Source organism: Miscanthus floridulus, chromosome 10, assembly GCF_019320115.1.
Source record: "Miscanthus floridulus cultivar M001 chromosome 10, ASM1932011v1, whole genome shotgun sequence".
Classification (NCBI taxonomy): domain Eukaryota; kingdom Viridiplantae; phylum Streptophyta; class Magnoliopsida; order Poales; family Poaceae; genus Miscanthus; species Miscanthus floridulus.
Genome location: NC_089589.1, coordinates 110,313,067 through 110,330,367, shown reverse-complemented (window position 1 = coordinate 110,330,367; position 17,301 = coordinate 110,313,067). Strand labels below are relative to the sequence as shown.

The following is a 17,301-nucleotide window of genomic DNA, read 5'->3' as shown; positions in this document are numbered from 1 at the left end:
AATATTGGAATTAATAAATTAACATGTGCTACTACAAAACTGATCACTACACCACAGCCAATCTGTAGCGACTCCAAATCAGTCGCTATAAGTTGTTATACGTTATAGCGACCGATGTAAAAGTCGAAGTAAGTGGCGTCGCTATAAGTCTATAGCGACCGACAGGGTTTATAGCGACCGATAGTTGGACACTAATATTTATAGCGACCGATAATCAGTTACATGTTTTAGCGATCAATGGTGTGAGGATATCAAAGTTTTTAGCAACCAATAATCTGTCGCTATAAATTGATATGATCATATAATTAATTTCACATTAAACCATATAATTTTAGGCTTGTTTAACATCCATACAAGTTCACAGTACACATCAACCACACAATTGTATAAACACATGTCATATATTTCACTAAAATCAACATTTGTACAATTGTACTTTAAATAAATTTTACAAATCATCTACCACATAGGCATACAACCCATGAACTACTAAGAGTTATCTACAAGTCACCTGCCACATAGGCACACAACCCATGAACTTTTGAAGAGTTCACTATACAGAAGGCCAAGCCTATATACCATAGCAACCCAAAGCAATCCAAAAACTACACACCAGGAACACATCTTAGGGCTCCACACCTTTTAGTCCATCTTCCATGAGAACTCTGAATCGCTTGTTGACACCATCAAGCATGCTGCTTACTAGCACCTCCTAGAACTACATGCCTGAAATCCACATGCAATCACATATAAGTATTCTAGTTTTCAGCTAGGGTCAAATAAGTAGGTAGGTGCAGTAAGAATAGATCACTCCTCTACCTACCACACATGTTTTTTCAATCGAACCTATTTCTTGTGGCAATGCCACCTGCTGCACCTATATACTGTTGGAACTGATGGGTTTCGACAAAACATTTTTTAAAGCCACATGGGAGAAAGAACCATAGATTCACATGGGTTTCTTATGGCTATTGTCTTTTCTTACACAGATTTGTAACACCCAGTTTTAAGAACAAAACCAGATATACACCACACATGAGCCCAGGAAGTCAAATCTCACATACAGCTACAAATAAGGGTAATATCAATAGGCAATGCTCAATATATAACATACTTAGTATAAAGAATATGACCTTAGATAGCAAACAGCGGAAAGACTTCTCCGATCTTTGGGGTGAAGACTCCAATTCCACAGGGACAACTGACTAGTTGATCACAAGCCTAATTCCTCTTGAAAAACTCCACTGAAGAACCTCCATCTAGTACCCATCCGAGATTTTGCCAAAGTATTGAAATAAAACAAGCATAAGCTACTACCGCTTAGCAAGCATAACATGAGGGGATGCAGGTTCAAAAGGCTTGACATGGCTGAACTACGGTAAGCACTTTTAGTTGGTCATATTTTATTACTAATCATAAGTTGCTAAGTTATGCTTAGGCTCCCAACTATGAATAACTAGAGATATCAGCAACTTTAATTATAACCCAAACCATCCGAGTAACCAACTATTCATTAAGGGTCCTGGCCACTCGTGACCGTGAGCACGGCTGATATATCAATTTTACACTCCGCAGAGGTTGTACACTTTCACCATGAGTTGTGTAGCCCATATGCCCAGGTTAATTACTCCCAAAACACTTCCAAGGTGAGTAGGCAGGGTACACTACGAAGCTTTTCGCCAGTCATTCTAATAAGGAGCAGTCGCTAAGGATTGCATCTCCCAAGTGTTATGGAGTCATCTCCAAAAGTGGCACTGATACACGGAACATAGTACACACCATAGGGATGAGGCCCATACCCAGCCCGGTATGCCCCTCTTTCCTTTTCGGTAAACTGCTACAAACTAGAAAGAGCAAGGTACTAGACTAAGACCAGAGCCATATAGTCCTCATGGTTGTACTATAAGTCCTGGGTTGTCACTTAAAGATAAGTCCTTATGGAGAGAAACTAGAGCACCCTAAGAAAAGGCCCAATGCTCTAGCCCCCTTGGTTCCATGTTGCTAAAGAAACATCTTTTAATACCATGTTGAATATATCTTTAAGTGTATTCTTTAATCAATATTAGTTGGAGCAAACTGAGCATACTACCCACGTGCAAAACCCATAGGTATATCAAGGATAGGATAATAAATATCAAGGTAGGTAGACTCCAAGAAGTTCATATGCATATGAATTGAGATTGCATTAAAGTAAATAAGTATCAAGGAGCCTCATATTATACTTGCCTTAAACACCGATCCTTCGGTAAGCTTTAATCCTCAACGTTCTTCTTCTTCTTCTTGGTCACCACGTATATCTCACCGATTGGACGAAATCATAAAGCACCACACAAGCATCCATACAATCACACATGAAGCAAACAATAGAACTAAATCAGAACAGTACACCAATCATAGAAAAATAAGTAAAAGAGTTTGAAACACGATTCTACGTATTGCTACGAACACACAGACGTGAAAAGCACACTAATCGGAGCTATGGTTGAAAAGATGCAACTACCGAGGGATCTACTCATAAAACTATTAGCTTCATGTATTTTTATTATATATAAAAACATATATAATATATTTTATAGATAATATAAATTAAGTCAAACTTAGGTTAGAATTATAATACTAAAGTAAAACAAATCATATTTTATTTATAAACCCAATTGCATAATTATTATTCAAATTAGAGTTTAAACCATGAAATTCCAGAAATAGTGGCATGGTAACTACTGTTACTAACGCATAGCGTCGCTTTGAATCTAACAAAACTTGAATGGACTAAAACGGATCTAAAATGCAGAAGGTATGATTTAAACAAGATTTCCTTTATTAAAATAATAGATTAAATCTAACCTCGAATTTTAAAAGTTGAAAACATATTTAATAGTAGTATGAACATGTATATTATGGAATTACGAACCTAATGCAAGTTGAACGGGTCAAATCGGAGTTAAAATGGAAAAGTTATGGCCTAAACAAATCTGGTGACAAATCTATGAATACCTGAAAACGTATTTTCAATCTAACCGAAGCAAAGTACGCTTTCAAAAGAAGAAAATGAAATCAGAAAACACGCAATGGACCGCGGGTTCTATTTCGAAGAAATTGAGGGGCTCTTAAGCAAAACGACTGTTGAAAGGGTATGGCCTGATCTGGACCGCAGATCACGCGATGAACGGCTAAGGAAGGGCGGGGCTTATTCCGTCGGCCGGAATAGGACCAAGCGGCGAGCGGCCATGGCCGGAAACAGAGCACCTCGCCAGAGTACTCCCATGTGGCGATTCCAGGCTTGATTTCTTCAACGAACAGCATGGGGAGGTAGATAAGGTTACAGCTAACTCTATGGAGGTATAGGTTACAGCACACGCGATTCGGCGGCTCGTCTTCGACGGCGAAGTCGCGCAAGGTACTGAGAGCGGGAGAGCGAGGGGAAGACGAGTTCAAAAGGTTTATTACCTCTACACGTAGCTCGGTAGAGGCTTAGGTCGGAGGTGAAGTTGCGGAGGCGACTCGGCGGCATCAAGCTCCACGCAGCGGGATCCGGGCGGCGGCGCTAGGCTAGCTCGAGGCGAAGCGGTGCGAGATAGGGCGCGGGATAGGCGGCATGGTGCGGGGCTCGCTATTTATGGGACGAAGGGACTTGCAGCGCAAGGCAACGGCGGACTCGGCAAGGCCATGGACACTCGGCGCAGCGGCGGAGGAGTCCGGGTAGCTCACGGGTGGAGGTGGGAGATGGAGCTGACTGGTGGGGCCGCAACGTCAGCGACACAGGGCGTGGGTCGGGCTATCAGTGAGGGAGAGAGGGCGCGGCGCGAGCTGCTGCTGAGTTGGGCTGCAGTAGTGGTTCGACCGGTGAGGCTTTACTGGGCCGGTTGGAACGGGCCAAAGGGAGCTGGAGGCGGGAGCGGGCTGCGGCCGAGGGCGAGGTGGGCTGCTGTGGAAGGAGTACCAGCGTGGCTTGGGCTGGTTCATCGGCTGGGCCAGCATCGCGAGAGGAAAGGCCAAGCTGGGCTCGCGCGGGAGAGAAAAAAAATGGGGAGGAGCAGTGGGCCAGAGGAGAGGGAAGGAGAAGAATCCCTTTTCTATTATTTCAAAACCTATTTCAAATATGAGCCAAACCAAATTTGAATAGAATTTCAAATACACTTTTCAACTTAATTAAAAATAAGAAATTTTGGTAAATTCTCAAAAGTAAATTTTACAACCTTTTTAAATTCTATTATTTTCCAATTCCCTTTCTCTTTCTTTTCTTTTTCTTCAAAGTCATTTTTAATTTATTTCCAAAAGCAATTTAAACCATTTTGAATCTTGATTCAAAACCACTCAACCAAATAGATCAAATGCCCCGGCATGTATGCACAAACATGTTGCTACCTTATGATAAATTTTAAATTAATGAAAATTTTTATTTTCCTATATTTCATGAGCACAAAAATACAGAATTAAATCATTTTAATCCTATTTTCAAAAGAGGCAATTTTTTGGGGTGTTACAAGATTAAAAGAAGTGAAACTTAAAATAAGCTAGTAGCAAAAGTATCATGTATGGAAAATAGTAGATATAGGCTACAGATGCTTAGTTCAGCCAAACTGAATAACATAAGAAATATTAAGAAATTAGAGTACAGATTATAGCATAGATTGTTTTAGGGTCCAATAATTTTATAGCAGCGGTCCTTAACGATGGCTAGCGTAGATTGCTTCTGCTCAAAGACCAAACCTAAACAAAAAGCCACAATTTGTTTAAGACATGTATGTTTTCTACAGACATGACAAGATGTCCAGTTACTTGACAAATAAAGTCTATATATGCAGACAACATGATTTGCAGGCTTGATTCAATTAGAAAAAATAACATGTAGTGCTGATAAGTGGAACTACAACCCTTCAAAGTTGCATCAGAAATTTAGAATCAAGTGCAGTGATCTCAAGTGGCAATCTAGGTTACTCTTTCTGAAGCATCAAGTGCAGTGATCTCAAGTGGCAATACATTTCAAGTGTTTTTACTGGCTTAACAATGGCATCATCTACAGTGCAATACTTTGTAAATGTTTTTACTGGCTTAACAATGGCATCATCTACAGTGCAATACTTTGTAAGTGTTTTTACTGGTTTAACAATGGCATCATGAGCTTGGTCATGATTTTGACACAGTCAAAAGATGTGGTAAGATTTCTGTGAACATTACATGAGCATGTTGTTATGACCGGCACCCATTATAGGCGTAGGCCCATCAAGGGCTAGGGCTGCCGGCCAGAGGGGGGCATAAAAGTCCATAGTTATTTTATTTAGTCATATTATTATTAGAGATATTATTATTAGAAAGAAGTATAAATACCTGTAAAGACTTGGAGATTGGATTAAGCAGAAACATACCTAATTGTTTCCGGCTTCCCTTGGGAGCCGGGAGTTCTGCCCTAGCCCTCGCCTCCTCGATGCAGCCACGGCGCTGCCACGCCGTCTTCCTCGTGCACTGCGACCTCGCGCTCCGATCTCCCACTCGTACAACCTGCGATCCCTCTCCATCAGGACCCGGGTTCATAGCAGCTTGGTATCAGAGATTCCAGGCATGATGACCTCCGCTCCGCTCAGCCACGCCGCTCCACCGCCGCTGTCATCCATGCCATTGCCCACGGCGTCCTCCGAGCTTTCAACCGCGTCCGCATCCAACTCGCCGGGCGGCTCGATCACCCTAGACACTATGGCCGGCGTGGTCGATCAGATCGGCCGCAACATGGACCAGCTTGGCCGCAACATGGTCGCCATGCAGGCGTCCTTGGCCAGCCTCCTGCCGCCACCTACACCATCACAGCCGCCGCCTCCTACCCTGCCGCTGCCAGGCGCGCCTTAGGTGTCGCACCAGACGCGCTTCTCCTACGGCATGCCCCATAGCGGGCCGGGGGTGCCTATCCATCTGTTTCAGTGGCCGCCCTCCCCGTCCCCCATACCATCGTGGGCGATGTTGGGGTCGACTGCGCCGTCGGTGTATACGATGGCTACCTCTCCTACGCCATCCGCGGTGACCACCTCCGTCGCCCCTCCAGCCCCAACATCCGGCATGTTCTACGGCGGCATGGACGGGTCGCTCTGCTACGGCGGCGCTACCAGGTCGGCCGCACCGGCGGCCCTTGGGACTGACCACGGAGCGCACAGGGGTGCCCCAGCGACACCGCGCTTCTACAAGCTCGAGTTCGCCACCTACAATGGCGGAGTGGATCCACTGAATTGGCTCAACCAGTGCGAGCAATTCTTCCACGGCCAGCGCACTCTCGCCTCGGATCGCACATGGTTGGCGTCGTACCATCTTCGCGGCGCTGCACAGACATGGTACTACGCACTTGAATAAGATGAAGGCATGCCAGCCTGGGAGCGTTTCTGCGAGCTATGCCAGCTTCGCTTTGGACCACCGACGCAGGGCACACGTTTGGCGGAGCTTGCTCGAATGCCCTTCACCTCCACGGTCCAGGACTACTCGAAGCGCTACAACGCCGTCCTCTACCATGAGCGCGACCTCAACACTCATCAAAAGGCGCAGCTCTACGTCGGCGGTCTCCCTGAACATATCAAGGTGCGTCGAGATGCAACATCCGCAGGACTTGCAATCCGCCATGTACTACGCGCGGTCTTACGAACGTCGCGCGACAGCCTTCCTACCTGCACAACAGCCACAGCAGCAGCGCAGCGTTCGTCCACCGGCGTGCCCTGGCCTTCCGCTAGCTCCCTGGCCACCTATAGCTCCATCCTCGGGGACTGTATCACAGCAGCTCCCGACGACAAACCCCGGACAGCCGCGATTCCGCCGATTGTCACCAACGGAGCAACTTGAACGACGTCGCCAAGGCCTCTGCTTCAACTGTGACGAACCCTACGTCCGCGGGCATGTCTGTCAATGCCTCTTCTACTTGGTGAACAACGACTACGTCGACGCCGAGATCACTGCCGAGGTTGCAGCCTCAGAAGCGTTCCAGGAGCCGACCACGGTCACCCCTCCAGTCCTAGAGGCCACGGGGGAGGCGTCGGCCACAGCTGGGGTGCCACCCACAGTTTCCCTCTATGCGCTCGCTAGGGTGCGCCCAAAGAATGCCATGCTTCTGCCCGTGACAGTACGGGGCCACCATCTGGTGGCTCTCCTTGACTCCGGCTCGACGTCCAATTTCATCAACGCCGATCTCTTCAGTCGTCTAAAGCTTCCCTCCGTTCCGCATCCCACGCTATGGGTGCTCATGGCCAGCAGCGACCACGTGCAGTGCCATGGACTCGCCCGCAACTTCGCCGTGACCATCGGCGCCGAGGAGTTCTCCATCAACTGTTTCGGCATCAGTCTCGGCGAGTTCGACCTCATCCTCGGTTTCAACTTCCTGTGAGTCCTCAGTCCCGTACTGTGGGACTGCGAGAGCCTCTCCATGGCCTTCACGCGCGCTGGTCGCCATGTCTTCTGGACGGGGCTGGGCTCCTCCGCCGAAGACACCACCAGGCAAACAGCGGTTCGGGCGGTCAGTGATGACTCGGGGCAAAACCTCTTGGACCAGCTACTCCTTCAGTTCGGCTCGGTCTTTGACGAGCCATGCACGTCCCTATGACCACTGGATTCACCTCCTACCGGGCACCGCTCCAGTCGCCGTCCGCCCCTACTGCTACCTGTAGCTCCAGAAGGACGAGTTGGAGCGGCAATGTGCCACCATGCTGGAGCAGGGGATCAGACGTCCCAGCACATCCCCGTTCTCTGCATTGGTTCTCCTGGTTCACAAGGTGGACAACTCCTGGAGGTTCTGCATCGACTACCGCGCCCTCAACGTGCAAACCTCCAAGGACAGGTTTCCCATTCCGGTGGTGGACGAGCTCCTCGATGAGCTCCACGGCGCCCGCTTCTTCACAAAGCTGGACCTTCGTTCCGGCTATCACCAGGTGCAGATGCACCCGGCCGACATCAGCAAGACAGCATTCCGGACACACCAGGGCCACTACGAGTTCTTGGTGATGCCTTTTGGCCTCTCCAACGCTCTGGCCACGTTCTAGGCATTGATGAACGACATCCTCCGCCCCTATCTCCGCACGTTCGTCCTGGTGTTTTTTGATGATATACTGATCTATAGCTCCTCGTGGGTGGAGCACTTGCAGCACATCGGCGTCGTCCTCAACGCTCTCAGCGGCCACCGTCTCCACCTCAAGCATTCCAAATGCTCGTTTGGGGCCTCCTCGGTGGCCTACCTTGGCCATGTCATATCCGCCGAGGGTGTCACCATGGATGCAGACAAGATCGTGGCGGTCACCTCGTGGGCCATTCCGCGGTCTGCCCAGGCCTTGCGCGGCTTCTTAGGCCTCGCCGGCTACAACCGGAAGTTCATCCGAGACTTCGGCGTCATCGCAGCGCCACTGACACATCTCTTGCGGCGAGACGCGTTCGCCTAGGACACCGAGGCCGACGCGGCCTTCCTGGCGCTCAAGGGCGCCCTCACCACGGGGCTGGTCCTTCAAATGCCTGACTTCGATAACATCTTTACGGTGGACAGCGACGCCTCGGGTGTAGGGTTCGGTGCCGTCCTTCACCAGGGCGCGGGCCCTCTCGCCTTCTTCAGCAGATCGTTCGCCGCACGCCACCTTAAGCTCGCCGCTTACGAGCAGGAGCTCATAGGATTGGTGCAGGCGGTACGACACTGGCGGCCATACTTGTGGGGGCACCACTTCCTCATCCGGACAGACCACTATAGCCTCAAGTACCTTTTGGATCAACGCTTGTCAATGGTGCCTCAGCATTAGTAGGTCAGCAAGCTGTTCGGTTTCGACTTCGCCATCGAGTACCGTCCGGGCCGCCTCATCACGGTGGCAGACACCCTCTCCCGCCGCGACGTCGACACTGCTCCCGACTTTGGCGCTACAGCAGCCGCCGCGAGCATCTCTGGACCGTCTTTCTCTTACATTGACAACGTGCGCCGCGCCATGGCGACAGCGCCGAACACCGCGCTCCTGTAGGAACGCCTGCGCGCGGGTGAGCTGGTCGCTCCCTAGCGCGAGGACGCCGGACTACTGCTGCACGGTCATCGCATCTTCGTTCCCGACGTTGGCGACCTACGCCATCAGGCTATACAGCTCGCTCATGGGGCTGGCCATGAAGGCATTCAGAAGACACTACATCGTCTTTGTTCGGATTTCTATTTCCCGGCAATCGCACGTCCGTGCAGGATTGGGTGCGCTCCTGTGCTATTTGTCAACGCAACAAGACTGATGCTTTTCGGCTGTCGGGGATCCTGCAGCCGCTAGAGGTGCCGTCCTAGGTGTGGGCGGACATCTCCATGGACTTCATCGAAGGGCTGCCCAAGGTAGGCGGCAAGTAGGTCATTCTCACCGTCATCGACCGCTTCTCCAAGTATGCGCATTTCATTGCGCTCGGTCATCCCTACACTGCCACGTCTGTCGCCCGCGCCTTCTTCGACGGCATCGTCCGCCTTCACGGGTTTCCGACGTCCATCGTCAGCGACCGGGACCCCGTGTTCACCAGCCACGTGTGGCGCGACCTCTTCAAGATGGCCGTCGTGAATCTGCGCATGAGCACGGCGTTTCACCCTCAGACGGACGGGCAGTCGGAGGTGGTCAACAAGGTAATCACAATGTATTTGCGCTGTGTTACAGGTGACCGGCCTTGCGCCTGGGTGGATTGGCTTTTGTGGGCGGAATATTGCTATAACACGTCTTTCCACACCGCCCTCCGCGCGACACCCTTCGAGGTGGTGTACGGCCGTCCCCCGCCCGCCATCCTGCCATATCAACCGGGGACAGCACGTACTGAGGCCGCGGATGCTCTTCTTCACAGCCGTGATGACATGCTCGCTGAGGTCCGTCAACGCCTTATTCAAGCTCAGCAACTTGCGAAGAAGTACTACGACGCCAACCACAGGGAGGTGGAGTTCGATGTTGGGGCGTGGGTCTGGCTGCGCCTCCTCCACCATACGGCGTAGTCGCTGGACCCTCGTGCCAAGCACAAGCTGGGGCCTCGCTGGGCTGGGCCCTTCCGCGTGCTGGAGCGCATTGGCCGCATGGCTTATCGCCTACAGCTGCCTGACGGCGTGCGCCCCCATGATGTCTTTCACGTTAGCCTGCTGAAGTAGCATTGCGGCGATCCTCCGGCGGCGTCCGGTGTGCTGCCCCCAACGCAGGACGGCCGCATTCTGTCAGCCCCAGATCGGGCATTGAGGGCGCAGCAACGCCGGGGTGTCTGGAGTGTATTGATTAAATGGCTTGGGTTGGCTGAGGACGATGCTACATGGGAACGCGTCGACGACTTCAAGGCTGCCTATCCCGACTTTCAGCTCGAGGACGAGCTGTTTTTGCAGGCGGGGAGAGATGTTATGACCGGCACCCATTATAGGCGTAGGCCCATCAAGGGCTAGGGCTGCCGGCCAGAGGGGGGCATAAAAGTCCATAGTTATTTTATTTAGTCATATTATTATTAGAGATATTATTATTAGAAAGAACTATAAATACCTGTAAAGACTTGGAGATTGGATTAAGCAGAAACATACCTAATTGTTTCCGGCTTCCCTTGGGAGCCGGGAGTTCTGCCCTAGCCCTCGCCTCCTCGCTGCAGCCACGACGCCGCCGCGCCGTCTTCCTCGTGCACTGCGACCTCGCGCTCCGATCTCCCACTTGTACAACCTGCGATCCCTCTCCATCAGGACCCGGGTTCATAGCACATGTTCATTTATTCATTGCATAATGCTAGAACAGCTTCCAGAAATTTAGAACTTGCCTCAGAGAAAATGAATTGACTAGGAGATAGAATCATCATAAGAACTGACCTCAAAGCTGGATCCTGCTCCTCTTTAAACAATTTCATGGGGCCATTTTTTAGTGTTAAATCCGTCACTAGGGACTGCACTGAAATTAAATTAAATTTATTAGGTCAGATATTTGCTTCAACATGTCATACATATATTTTAAGGCATCAGGCATGTACCAATGTTGGATAATGTAGAGAATTTCAGACATAGAACTTCTCACATGTGAAGATATAGAGTACCAACTCAGACTTTTCAAATGTTAGCATTAACAGACTAATTTCAAATCTATAGCAATAACAGCACAGCTTCACCTGACACTGACAAGTATCAATTTACAGTTTTTTTCTACACTAGATCAATGCTTAAGCTTTTTGGGCATACAGTTGAGAATAGATTGTGGTTCAGTTTTCATATAGGTGAGGACATTTGGAACGAGGAAGCAAACCAAGGCACTAACTAATTTATGATGCCATAGGGTTAGACACTGCATTAAGCTTTCCATGTCACTGAAGAAAACCAACATGGAGGTACAGAGTGATTGCAGAATCTTCACAAGAACAGTGGCATTATATGTAACAAAAAAATCAACTTATAATCAAGTAGTAGCAGGACACCTAGGTGTGGGTTTGACACCGTCGTCCTAAAGCATGAACAGGGTGATGCCCACCCAGCTTTCGCATTCGCGTCGTCATCGTCATAAGATCCGAGCACTCGTGGAGCTCAGGCCGGCGCCATCCAGCTACCGAGGAGAGGGGAGGCCAGGAGAAGAGAGAGGGGAGGGGAGCTGCACAGTGAGAGTTTGGATGACTACCTTAGGGATGCCGATGGCAAGCGTTCGCGTGGCCCAATCGTCGTGTAGTCGGATGCCACCGGCGAGGGCTCCTGCCGGAACTCGTGTGGCCCCACCCATCCGAGACCACTCGAGTTGCCCTTTGTGGCGGCCTGGACCGCATCGGCAGTGAGGACGGTATCGGCACAGGGGGGGCACGGCGGCGGCGCTGGAGGGAGCGCCCCGACAAGCGCGGCGTGAAGCTGGAGGAGCGCCCGCGAGGAAGTGCGGCGCCGGGGGCGTGGGATTGGGATTGGGATTGGGCTAGGCGGCTGCTGCTGCATGGGTGCACTCAAGGATAGGGTTTTGGAGCAGGTGGGCCACAAAATTGCACGTGAGTTGGCTGGGCCAAGCGTGGCAAAATGAAACAGGCTATAGCGACCAATCGTTTGACTCTATTGGTCATTTTTATCGACCGATTGTTCGAGAAAATAGCTCAATATATATAGCAAACGATGTTGAGTTGGTATAAGTAAAAATAGCGACCGATGATCCGTTAGAAATTTATAGCGACCGATTGTTGGTCGTTAATACTATGTTTTGGCGACCGTTGTCTGATGCTACATGTTGGCTGTGGTACAGTGGATTTCTAGGGATTAAAAATGGTTTTAGAGCCATTCAGAAAAAACGCCACTATGTATACGATTGTAAAGATCATGCGTTTTCATTGACGGATTTTTCTAAGGTCCTTGAATTGATTTTCATGGGAGCTTGACATCAAAACGGCTAGTGGAGATCAATTTTTAGGAGCTGTTGACTTAACAAATTGCTACTATGTCAATCGCCCCTAAAATATTTTTAAGAAAATTGCAAAAAAAGAATTTGGCAGTTCGCTGAAAATTGATTTCCTGGGTCAACTGATTCACATGATGTACCAAATATTGATCCAATAAACATATAGTATACGTTAATTAGGTGCGTAATAATTTGGTGTATGCCACCGACAAGCCGATGCTATATGTCAACCTTATAATCACCTGTTCCTGAAATTATCAATACAAGTTATTATTATGCATTCAAAAATTGTACTGGACACATTCTATATAAGGTGCATGTGCTCAAGGTTTGTTAAAAAGTCAACCATATTATGTGGAGAAACTCTTTAATTGAGTTTATTCGATGGCTACATGGGTCATTTGATATTCCCTTCAGTTAACTTAGATTTTTTTGGAATATCTTGTATTACAAGACAGAGCACTTTCTTGCAAATATCTTGATGCTTATTTACTAAGGTTTGTTACACTTCCGATGTTAAAGCTGGCACCTTGTTTACCCTAGTTTATTAAATAGAAATACATAAATGCTCATTTTATATATTACCTCGTGTGAGATAATAACCAGAACCATCAGATAATTATGTTTTTCTATAGCATCCTAGAGAAGCTAATAATAATTAGACATGTGTACTTTAATGGATGTATGCCACTGAGACATGCTTGTCCTATATGTGAATTTGTTGGGACCCGGCGCATGTTGGGCTTGTTCTTAGGAGATTCGATTTGTTGTGGCAACATGTATGGAACATGAGTTTTTTTTTCGGGTGCGATGTTGACAGGTTGTGTATGTACTGGATTGTGTGCTCATGCTATGCAGGGTCTGATCCATCAACATCATAGACTGATTTTTTTGGCATCCTTGGCCTTGACCGGCAGCATCCTGTCCAGGAGGGAGAGAATGGTATGGGACCGAGGAAGACGACACATAGGTGCTGGACCTGGAGTGGGTGAAGACCCAAGCAAAAAAAAGTTTCTTTAATATAGGTCAGATTTCAGATTAAATTGCTAAGATATACATTCAAATATGGAATTGTCTTAGCAGATGAACTTGTTTGCAATAAACCTCTTCATGCAGTTCATGCTCCTAGGGAACATCAGTGATACCTTTTTGCACGTGGCCGCCTAAACCTTATGGCAAATTTTGCTATTGGACATGCCAAATGACGCATCTTTGCTGGCGGACACTGCATTTTCCATCTTTTGCCGTGAGACACTCTGGTTTTTCGAAATACTGCCAGTGGGCACCGCAACCCAGTTGCACCCGGTTTTGGAGAGAGAAAACTTCGTTTTGGACATCGGGTGCCCCTGAACCAGACTTGGCGCCGTCCCAACCTGGTCTGGTTCGACCCAGTTGTAACGACCGGCCCGCACCCGACTCCGTCGTTAGGGTTCCAGGCTCGCCATTTCCCCAATCCCGCTGCCGCCGCTCACTCCCAATCGCGCCGCCACCCACTCGTCTCCACTGCTCGTCGCGCCGCCGTCCACCCAGAGCCCGCCGCCGCTGACAGATCGAGCCTCAGCCGTCATCTGCCATGGGGGGTTGAGGATCTAGAGTTCCCCCGCGCCCCGAAGATGAAGTCCCCCAGCTCGAAGAACGGGTAGTGCCCTAGGTCTCTGCCTAGGGTTCCGCAATTCAAATGGCTAGTGAAAGGGTGAGTCTTTTGAATCCCTACTATTTGCAGATGAATGCCTACAGATGTGGTAGAATGCTTGCGGTTTTGAAATCGTTTAGTTTGGTTGTTATCCTTTGTGTTGATTTAGGATGGATCCGACTTCCGCGTGTAGACTGGCGATTAGCGTACCTGCATATGTAGAGCAAAGACCAGATGGGCTCGATGATTATCATGTAACTGCTAATTACATGCGTGTGGTAGACAAGGATAAATTCTCTTGGATGGGGTTTCTTAGGTGCCTTGGTGAGGAGATAGTCCATGGGGTCGACCAAGAACTGCAGGTCACCTTCTTTGACAAAACCAAGGATGAGACAGTGCGCATAGATTCTGATTCTGCTCTGTTACATGCATTTGATGTGTATTGGGACAGTAGGAAGGTGCCACTGACTGTACATGTTGTTGACACTGGTCCTCGTTTGCTAAAGTCTAAGTGTTGTAATGCCAATGCCTCTCAGTCTTCTCAGTCTGTTATTATCACTCAGGAGAATTAGGTTAATTGTCAGCCAATAGCTATGATCTTCTGTGATGAACTTGTACTGTCTAATCTAGTAGCTGATGACAATGGTGAAGCTGTTGATCTTAATGATGATGGTAATTGTGAGGCTAATGCTAATGGTGATGAGGGTCTTAATCTTGATAATGATGGTGAAGATGATGATGCTATTGCTGAAGAAGAAGAAGAAGATATTGCTGAAGATGACTAGGGAGAGGCTGATGAAGTGGAGTATGTAGGAGTAGATGATGAGAATGAGAAGTACAAGGATGGGGTCAATGATGATGGTGATGCTAACCCTGCTTACTATCCTGACAGTGACCCAGAAGATGATGACCCATTAGTTGTGGACGATGGGAGGGACTGTGACGGTGTTGTTCATGTCGCTGACATAGATAACCCTAAGATAGGTCTTGGTGTTACTTTTGAAGATGGTTTCTGCTTTAAGAGATGTATTAGACAATATGCTGTGCTTAATGAAGTTGAACTTGTAGTTCCATATAGTGTGTCACGGCGGTACTAAGCATATTGTAAGGCCAAGAGATGTCGGTGGAGGATTCATGCATCTCAGTTACCTGATGGCAAGACATGGCAGGTATGTGAGCTTTGTAATGCTTCATTTAGTTTAATTTAGTTATCAATTGTTGTGTGCTAACAATTGGTTGATGGCTGTAGATTAAGAAGCTACCACACAAGCATAATTGTGCCAGCACAAGCAAATTCCAGAACAACTGTATGGCTAACAATCACTGGGTGAAGGACAGAGTTATAAACTGGCTAAGGGAAGATCCAACTATTGGAGCTAAAGATTTGAAGCAGAAGTTGGAGGAGAATTTTTGTGTACAGCTGAGCTACTACGTGGTTTGGGACGGCAAGCAAATGGCCTTAGATGAGATCATGGGTGGCTGGGAAGATAGCTTTGTACATGTGTTTTCTTGGAAAAGGGAGATTGAGAAGAGGACTCCTGGCAGTGTTGTAGAGATTGAGTGGGAGATTGTAGATGAGAAGAGAAGATCCAGTAGGATGTTTGTAGCACTGAAGCCATGCATAGATGGCTTCCTGCAAGGTTGCAGACCTTATTTAGGAATTGATTCCACAATTTTGATAGCAAAGTGGAAGGGACAGTTAGCATCAGCTGTAGGGATAGATGGCCACAACTGGATGTTCCTAGTGGCCTATGGAGTATTTGGCAGTGAGACCAAGGAGAATTGGGAATGGTTCATGAAGATGCTGCACAAGGCTATTGGTTCCCCAAATGGTCTTGTTATTTCAACTGATGCAGGTATGTTGCATTCATTGTGCTCTTGTTTTTCAATTGAGTGTTGTATGTTCCCCACCTGACTTGTTTCCATGCTTACTAACTGTAGGCAAAGGAATAGACAAGGCTGTTACCAAAGTTTTCAGTAATGGGGTGGAGCACAGAGAATGCATGAGGCGTTTAGGTAAGAATTTCCAGAAGAGGATTAGGGGAGAAGTGTTTGAGAGGAACTTATGGCCTGCATCAAGGTGCTATAGATAGACAACCCATGATAGGCACTGGAATGAGATGCACAAGGCATGCCCCAAGGCAACTTGGTGGCTGCAGGACAATCACAAGCAGCTATGGGCAAGGTGTAAGTTTAGCACAGCAAGCAAATGTGACTATGTCACAAACAACATAGCAGAGACTTTCAACAGTTGGATCAGGGAAGAGAAGTCATTACCTGTTGTAGAGCTAATGGACAAGATAAGGCAGTTGATAATGGAGAGATTTTGCACCAGGATGCAACTGCTGTCCAAGTTTTCTGCCTTCAAGATTCTGCCAGCTATCATGAAGGAGCTAAACAACAAAAGTAGAAATCTGAAGTACAACATTCACAAGAGTGGCCCAATGGTTGGTGAAGTTGGAGGAGTCAACAAGGACCTAGTCCCTTGGAGGTTCATTGTTGATCTAGACAAGAGAGAGTGCACCTGTAGAGGTTGGCAGTTAACTGGTCTGCCATGTGTTCATGCCCTAGCTTTCATTGGCACCAGAAGGGTAGACTTAGAGGACTATGTTGACCACTACTATTCTATAGACATGTTCAAAGCAGCCTATGCAACTCCAGTGCCTCCAATGCCAAGCAAGGATGAATGGGAAAAGCTGAACCTTGGCTTCAACCTCCTTCCTCCTAAATGCAACAGAGCAGCAGGAAGGCCAAGGAAGAGAAGGATAGTTGGAGTTGAAGAAGGTGGGTCCAGCAGCAAGGGCAGGAGAAGGTGTAAAAGGTGTGGTGGATTTGGACACCTGCAGAAAACCTACAATGAAACTGTTGCAGACCCTGATGCACCACCACTTGCACCTCCAAAGAAGAAGAGAAGGACTTATAAGCCAAAGGTTGTTGAGATCATAGAAACAACAGAAGAGCTAGCCAAGAAGAAGAGAAAGGCCTCCACCAAGGGGAAACAAACCAGCAAGAAGAACAAGACAACTCCAACTGAGCCTACACCTCCTGAGCAATCAGTGCAGTAAGTGATCCATTTCTTGCCAACACTATTCTTAATCTAAAGCCAAGTGTAGTTGATAACATGGTCACATCTGCCATCTTACAGGGTTCCAAGATCCCCAGTCACTAGGAGGCAGGCCAAACAGCAAGCTGGAGGTAGCCTAGGGGCACAGACTAGGAGTCAGAGCTCAAGCGCCTGCACTAGGAGCAAGAGGGGAGGGGCCTGATGCCTGCACTGGGTACATCAAGACAGAAGCAACCTTTTTGAGCCACCTGTGCTTTTGGTGTGCTTTTGTGTGG

General features: G+C 48.2%; 1 pseudogene; it reads left to right on the top strand.

The window, feature by feature from the left end:
• Positions 1-14,264: 14,264 nt before the first annotated feature.
• LOC136489283 (uncharacterized) lies at positions 14,265-17,027 on the top strand (annotated as a pseudogene).
• The last annotated feature ends 274 nt before the right edge of the window (positions 17,028-17,301 follow it).